Source organism: Podarcis cretensis, assembly GCF_951804945.1.
Source record: "Podarcis cretensis genome assembly, chromosome: 14".
NCBI classification, from domain to species: domain Eukaryota; kingdom Metazoa; phylum Chordata; class Lepidosauria; order Squamata; family Lacertidae; genus Podarcis; species Podarcis cretensis.
Window position 1 is genome coordinate 1,083,583 of NC_137183.1, and position 7,951 is coordinate 1,091,533.

Sequence of the window (7,951 nt, forward strand, 5' to 3'; positions counted from 1 at the left end):
TGGAAGAGGGCAACGGCTGAGGGCGTCGGCATGGCCCATCGATTTCCCCGGGCGATGGATGAGCCGGTAGTGGTAGGCAGCCAGGAAAACAGTCCATCGCAGCATGCGTGGCGAGAGGACCGGTGGAGTTGGACGATCACCGGCGAGGAGGCCCAGGAGCGGCTTGTGGTCAGTGATGAGGTCAAAAGTCCTGCCATAGAGGTATTCATGGAACCTCTTCACTCCAGCCACAAGTGCCAGTGCCTCCTTGTCGAGCTGGCTGTAATTCCGTTCCGTCGGAGATAGCGTCCTGGAAAAGTAGGCGAGCGGTGCTTCTCTTCCGTCTGGAAAATGGTGACTAAGGACAGCACCGATGCCAAAAGGTGAGGTGTCGCAGGCAAGGACCAGCGGCCTGGATTCACTGTACTGTACCAGCACACGGTCTGATGAAAGGAGAGCCTTGACCGCGTTGAAGGCTGCCGTCTCCCGATGACCCCAGGCCCAAGGCGTCTTTGTGCTAAGGAGTCGGTGAAGAGGCTCAGCCACTGTTATAAAAGTTCAGCAGCCCCAGGAACGCCTGCAACTCCGTCTTGTTCTTTGGGATGGGGGCCTGCTGGATAGCGCGGATCTTGGATGTGGTCGGGTGGAGGCTGGAGGCGTAGATAAGATAGCCCAGGAAGTCTACCTGTGGAACGGCGATCTGGCACTTCTCCCTCTTTACCTTGAGCCCGGCCTCTTGGAACCTGGTCAACACGGCACGGAGGCGCTTGAACAGCTGCTGGTGTGAGTCTGCAGACACCAAGACGTCATCAAAATATGGTACCACGCCCGGAAGCCCTTGCAGGAGACGCTCCATAAGGCTTTGGAAGATGCCAGGAGCCACACTCACCCCGAACTGCAACCGGTGGCAACGGAATGCCCCTCGGTGGGTGACGATCGTCTGGGCTTCAGCAGTGGCATCATCAATGGGCAGTTGTTGATAGGCTTGGGCAAGGTCCAGCTTAGCGAAGACCTTACCCTCACCCAGGGAATGCAGCAGGTGTTGGACAACAGGAACCGGATAAGCGTGCTGCTGAAGTGCCTTGTTGATCGTGCACTTGTAGTCAGTGCAGATTCTCACCGACCCATCTGGCTTGACAGGCGTGATGATGGGGGTTTCCCACTTGGCGTGGTCAACCGGCTCCAAAACTCCTTGGGTGATCAGTTTGTCCAGTTGTTCGTCCACCTTAGCCTTGAGAGCAAAGGGAACCCGGCGTGGCTTTAGCTTGATGGGGGCAACTTGTGGATCAAGTCTAAAGGAGATGGGCGTACCTGTATATTGCCCCAAGGTGCCGTCAAAAATCTCGGCAAAGTCTTTGACCAGACCCTCAGTCTCTGCGTTAGAGATGCAGTTGATGCCGGTGACTTCCAGGCCGAGGGCATCAAACCAGTCTAGCCCTAGGAGGCTTGGCCGCTGACCTTCGACCACCACCAACCGGAGCAGGCCCGAAAAATCCTTGAAGGCGATCCGGAACTGGCCAACGCCTACCACGGGAATGTCATTTCCCTGGTAGTCTCTCAGGTGTACACGGTGAGAGTCGAGTTGCCTTTTGGACACTCTGGGTACCAGTCTTTTGATGGTGCTCCAAGACACGATGGACAGGGCAGACCCGGTGTTGATCTCCATGTCACATGGAGCTCCTTCAATGAGCACTGTGACGTTCAGCTTGCGTTGCGTAGTTGAGTCGGTTTGGCCAATCGTGGTTCCAGACGGGCAGTGGCAGTTGGTGAGAGCGAAACAACTTTCCTTGGCAGACTGGAGTGAAGAATGGACTTGCGAGTCGGTGAAGGGGGGGTGTCAGACGGAGCCGATCGGCAGACCTTAGCGATGTGGCCCCTTCTGGAACACTTCCTACAGATGGCGTCTCTGAATCGACACTTGGCACGGGAATGGTTGCCTCCACAGCCGGCACATTCTGGTTGGCCCTTGGACTTCTGTTGGACGTCATCGTCTTCACTGGAGGATGCCTCATCACTGCTGGCCTCTTCATGATGCACCGGAACTGGCTTCCTATCAAGACGCGGGCTGCTGGACTTGCAGATTTCCTGGGCGGAGCGTTCAGCAGCTTCTGAGGCCACAGCCTCCTCAATGGCTTTCTGTAGCGTGAGGTCTGGCTTGGCGAGGAGACACCGTTGCAGATGGATGTCCCGGACCCCGCAGACGATTCGATCCATCAGGACATCGTCTAAGTCTCGGAACTTGCAGTGCATTGCAGCCTGTCACAGGGCGGTGGTGTAGTTGTTGATTGACTCCCCCTCTGCCTGGTTCCGGTGGTAGAACGCATGGCGGGCAGCAATCTTGGACAGCTTTGGTGCATAGTGGTTGCGGAGCTTCTCTTGGATCGTGTCCCACGTTGTTGCCTGAACTGCTTCAGGCGCAACCAATGCTCGGGCCGTCTCAAACACCTCAGGCCCACAGAGGCTGAGGAATAGGCCCCGCTTCCGCTCCTGTGATACTTGTATCAGCTCGTTGGCTTGGAGGTAGCAGTCGGACCGAGCGAGGTAGGAGTTCCATGATTCAGAGGCTGGCGCAAACGGTGGTAGAGGCACAAGTGAAGCCATGATTCTGATGCCGGCGTGAAGGGCGATGGATGGAACACAGTGCTCTAGCCAGAACAGTCAGTTCTGAATTGGTTCTGTCCAGTGATTTCGCTCTGTGATTCAGCTCAGTGATTCAGCTCAGTTCAGAGGCTGGCCGCATCTGGCTGTGCTCTGATGTCCATCGATCCCATCCTCGTCGCCAGTGTTAAGTTGTGGGTTGACATAGCAGACGACACAGCGATCTCTCCAAAGCAGCTGTTTATTTTGTAAGCTGGAATAGAACTGACTAGCAAACAGCTCAGCCGGCCTGCTTTTATAGGCAGCCGGCTGTCAACATTGTAGCAATAACAACCCAGAGTTTCCCCCCTAAAATAACTGACGTGGACCTGAGTGAAAACTATCTACAGACCTGAGTGAAAACTATATACAGTATCCCCCTGCTGGCCCAGGGTGAAACTTCACTACATAACAGACGTTACTTGTGCACAGGCAGGAGACCATGAGTCAGACTGGAGGTGCCGGCGCCGCGGAGCAAGCTGCAGGTGTGCAGAATCTGGTGGAGAGGAACCGAGATTTGGAACAGCGTGTGGCTCTGCTGACAGCGCGGCTGGATGAAAGGCGAGCTCAGGATGCGCAGGTCAGACCCACCCCCGTGGCAAGGAAGGTGCCAGGACTGGTACACAAGTTTGGGGGGAAGCCCCAGGACTATAACGCGTTCCGAACGGAAATAGAGTACGCTTTGGAACTGTAGCACGATGACTTTGCTGATGACGCAGAGAGGGTGGCATATATCGTGGGGCATCTGCAGGATGCGGCACGTGAATGGGTCAGGCCCCTAATGGCTATGCAGAATGCTGCCTTGAAGGACCTTCGGAAGTTCTTTCAGGCTTTGGACACGATGTATTCCAGCCAAGTGGAACAGAGTGTGACCAGACGGGAACTAATGGGGTGCAAGCAGGGGAACCTATCAGTTAGAGACTACTGGTCTCGCTTTGCGATGTTAATACACCGGCTGGAGTGGGACCTAGATTCTCCACCTATACAAATGCTGTTTGAAGAGGTGTTGTCCCCAGCCGTGAAGGACGAGCTCTCCCGCATGCCCCGCCCGCAATCGATGGACGAATTGACCAAAGCTGTGCTTGCGATAGGAGTGAGACAGGAAGCGCGTGCTTTGGAGAAGCGGGAGGGGAGAGGAGAGCGTTACCTTGACTACCGCATTCCTGAGATGCCAAGGCAGCCTTCCCAGTCCATTGAGCCAATGGAAATCGATGGCGCGCGCGAGAGAGAGGTTTCAAACGCCAGCGGAGGACGCAAGAGGGAGGGAAAGGATTTCAAAGGCACCAAGAAGTGTTTCCTCTGCCAACAGCCAGGACATTTTGCCAAGGCCTGTCCACAAAGAAAGGCTTGGCAAGGGATGGTGGGAGCCGCTGGTGGTGAGGAGGAGGGGGAAGAGGAGAAGGTGCAGGGAAATGCCAACGCTTGGCTGCCAATCAGCGGGCACAGCAGCCAGGCCAGCAACTAATTGAAGTGCCCCAACCAGACCCCCCCAAGGCGTCAATAGCCATAGAGGTGGTGCTAGAACTCCCAAATGGACACCCAGTCAAGGTGAAGGGACTGCTGGATTCAGGCAGCTCCTGCAATTTCTTCAGCAAGGACTTCGCTCTAGAGCACCAACTCCACCTACTGCCCCTGGATTTCCCCCTCCAAGTCACAATGATAGATGGCAGGGAACTGCTGGGAGGGGAGGTGACGCATCAAACCCCACCAATGAGAATGAGGGTTTCCAGGCACACGGAAACCATTGCCTTTCACGTGGCCACACTGGCGGGACCCCCAATAATATTAGGCATGAGCTGGCTAGCACTACATGATCCAGTAGTGGCTTGGCATCAGCGGATGGTCACCTTTGGGTCAGCTCACTGTTTGGAACACTGTCTGGGGGGGGGAAGCCAAGGCTGAGGGTGGCCAGAGTGGCTGGAATGACAGTGGAGCCAAGAGGAGAGGTGCTGCCACAGTACGCTGACCTGCAGGAGGTCTTCAGCGAGAGGGAGGCGGACAGGCTGCCACCACATAGGCCCTTTGACTGCCAAATCAACTTACTCCCAGGGGCTCAGCTGCTGGTGGGTAAGCTGTATGCCATGTCGGACCGGGAGATGCAGGAGTTGCGGGACTTTGTTGACAAGAACCTGAAAAGAGGTTTCATAAGAGAATCTAAGACAGTGGGGGGCAGTCCGGTGTTCTTTGTGGACAAAAAGAACACTAATCAGCCCAGATTGGTCGTAGATTATAGGGCGTTAAACCTTGTATCGGAACCCGTGACCTTCCCAATGCCCAGAATTGATGACATTTTAACACGGCTGAGGAAGGGGAAAATCTTCACCAAGCTGGACCTCAGGGGAGCGTACAATTTGATTAGGATGAGGGAGGGGGACGAATGGAAAACCACCATGTTCACCACCCTGGGGGCCTTTGAGTACTTAGTCATGTCATTTGGATTACAGTCAGGCTCCGCCTGTTTTCAAGCCTTCATGCACCACGTGTTGGGTTCCCTGTTGTGGGAGTTTACTATAGATCCCCAAGCCAAACGGAGGACATAGATGATGCCTTCCTTGAACAGATGGCCAAGCATGCAAAAGGAAGGGAGATAGTAGTAATGGGGGACTTCAATTACCCGGATATTTGCTGGATGTCAAACTCAGCCAAGAGCATAAGGTCAAACAGATTCCTCACTGGCCTTGCAGACAACTTCATTGTCCAGAAAGTGGGAGAAGCAACAAGAGGAACAGCCATTTTAGATCTGGTCCTAACCAATGTTGATGACCTGGTTAGTGGGGTAGAAGTGGAAGGATCATTAGGCGTGAGTGATCATGCTCTTCTGAAGTTTACTATACAGCGGAAAGGAGCAGCCAAGCATACTAGGACTCAATTTCTTGACTTTAAGAAAGCCGACTTCATAAAGCTTAGGGAAGTGCTGGGTGAGATCCCATGGACAGTAATACTAAAAGGAAAGGGAGTTCATGATGGCTGGGAGTTTGTTAAGAGGGAGATAGTAAAAGCACAACTTCAGGCAATACCAATGAGACGGAAACATGGAAGGTGCCTAAAGAAGCCAGGGTGGCTATCTAAAGAACTTTTAACTGAGTTAAGATTAAAAAAGGATGTGTACAAAAAATGGAAAAGGGGGGAAACCACCAAAGAGGAATTCAAACAAATAGCCAGCACGTGTAGACGCAAAGTCAGAAAAGCTAAAGCACAGAATGAACTCAGGCTTGCTAGAGAGGTTAAAAGCAACAAAAAAGGCTTTTATGGGTATGTTCGTAGCAAAAGGAAGAACAAAGAAACAGTGGGGTCACTCAGAGGAGAAGATGGTGAAATGCAAACAGGGGACACAGAAAGGGCTGAACTCCTCAATGCCTTCTTTGCCTCAGTCTTCTCCGATAAAGAAAACAATGCCCGACCTGAAGAATTTGGAGCAAATGATTCAGCAGAGGAAACACAGCCCAGAATAACTAAGGAGATAGTACAAGAATACTTGGCTAGTTTAGATGTATTCAAGTCTCCAGGGCCAGATGAACTGCATCCAAGAGTATTAAAAGAACTGGCAGATGTGATCTCAGAACCACTGGCAGTCATCTTTGAGAATTCCTGGAGAACAGGCGAAGTCCCGGCAGACTGGAGGAGGGCAAATGTTGTCCCTATTTTCAAAAAGGGGAAAAGAGAGGACCCAAATAATTACCGCCCAGTCAGTCTGACATCAATACCAGGGAAGATTCTGGAGCAGATCATTAAGCAAACAGTCTGTGAGCACCTAGAAAGGAATGCTGTGATCACCAATAGTCAGCATGGATTTCTGAAAAATAAGTCATGTCAGACTAACCTGATCTCGTTTTTTGACAGAATTACAAGCCTGGTAGATGAAGGGAACGCAGTGGATGTAGCCTACCTTGATTTCAGCAAGGCATTTGACAAGGTGCCCCATGATATTCTTGTAAAGAAGCTGGTAAAATGTGGTCGTGACTATGCTACCACTCAGTGGATTTGTAATTGGCTGACTGACCAAACCCAAAGGGTGCTCATCAATGGTTCCTCTTCATCCTGGAGAAGAGTGACTAGTGGGGTGCCACAGGGTTCTGTCTTGGGCCCGGTCTTATTCAACATCTTTATCAACAACTTGGATGATGGACTCAAGGGCATCCTGATCAAATTTGCAGATGACACCAAACTGGGAGAGGTGGCTAACACCCCAGAGGACAGGATCACACTTCAAAACGACCTTGACAGATTAGAGAACTGGGCCAAAACAAACAAGATGAATTTTAACAGGGAGAAATGTAAAGTATTGCACTTGGGCAAAAAAAATGAGAGGCACAAATACAAGATGGGTGACACCTGGCTTGAGAGCAGTACATGTGAAAAGGATCTAGGAGTCTTGGTTGACCACAAACTTGACATGAGCCAACAGTGTGACGCGGCAGCTAAAAAAGCCAATGCAATTCTGGGCTGCATCAATAGGAGTATAGCATCTAGATCAAGGGAAGTAATAGTGCCACTGTATTCTGCTCTGGTCAGACCTCACCTGGAGTACTGTGTCCAGTTCTGGGCACCACAGTTCAAGAAGGACACTGACAAACTGGAACGTGTCCAGAGGAGGGCAACCAAAATGGTCAAAGGCCTGGAAATGATGCCTTATGAGGAAGGGCTAAGGGAGCTGGGCATGTTTAGCCTGGAGAAGAGGAGGTTAAGGGGTGATATGATAGCCATGTTCAAATATATAAAAGGATGTCACATAGAGGAGGGAGAAAGGTTGTTTTCTGCTGCTCCAGAGAAGCGGACACGGAGCAATGGCTCTAAACTACAAGAAAGAAGATTCCACCTAAACATTAGGAAGAACTTCCTGACAGTAAGAGCTGTTTGACAGTGGAATTTGCTGCCAAGGAGTGTGGTGGTGTCTCCTTCTTTGGAGGTCTTTAAGCAGAGGCTTGACAACCATATGTCAGGAGTGCTCTGATGGTGTTTCCTGCTTGGCAGGGGGTTGGACTCGATGGCCCTTGTGGTCTCTTCCAACTCTATGATTCTATGATTCTATGATTCTATGCTGTACAAGAACTGCGTAGCATTTCTGGACGATGTCCTAATCTATTTGGACAATGAGAAACAGCATGTCAAGGATGTCAGGGAAGTGCTACAGAGACTGCAGAAGCACCAGTTGTGGGTCAAGCTGGAGAAGTGCCAATTTCACTCCAGGGAAGTTGAATTTCTGGGGTACAAGTTGTCGGACAGGGGCCTAGCTATGGACCCCAGCAAGGTGCAGGCGGTGCTGGACTGGAAGACCCCCAAAACACGGAAGGATGTGCAGAGGTTCCTCGTGTTCAGCAACTTTTACCTGAAGTTC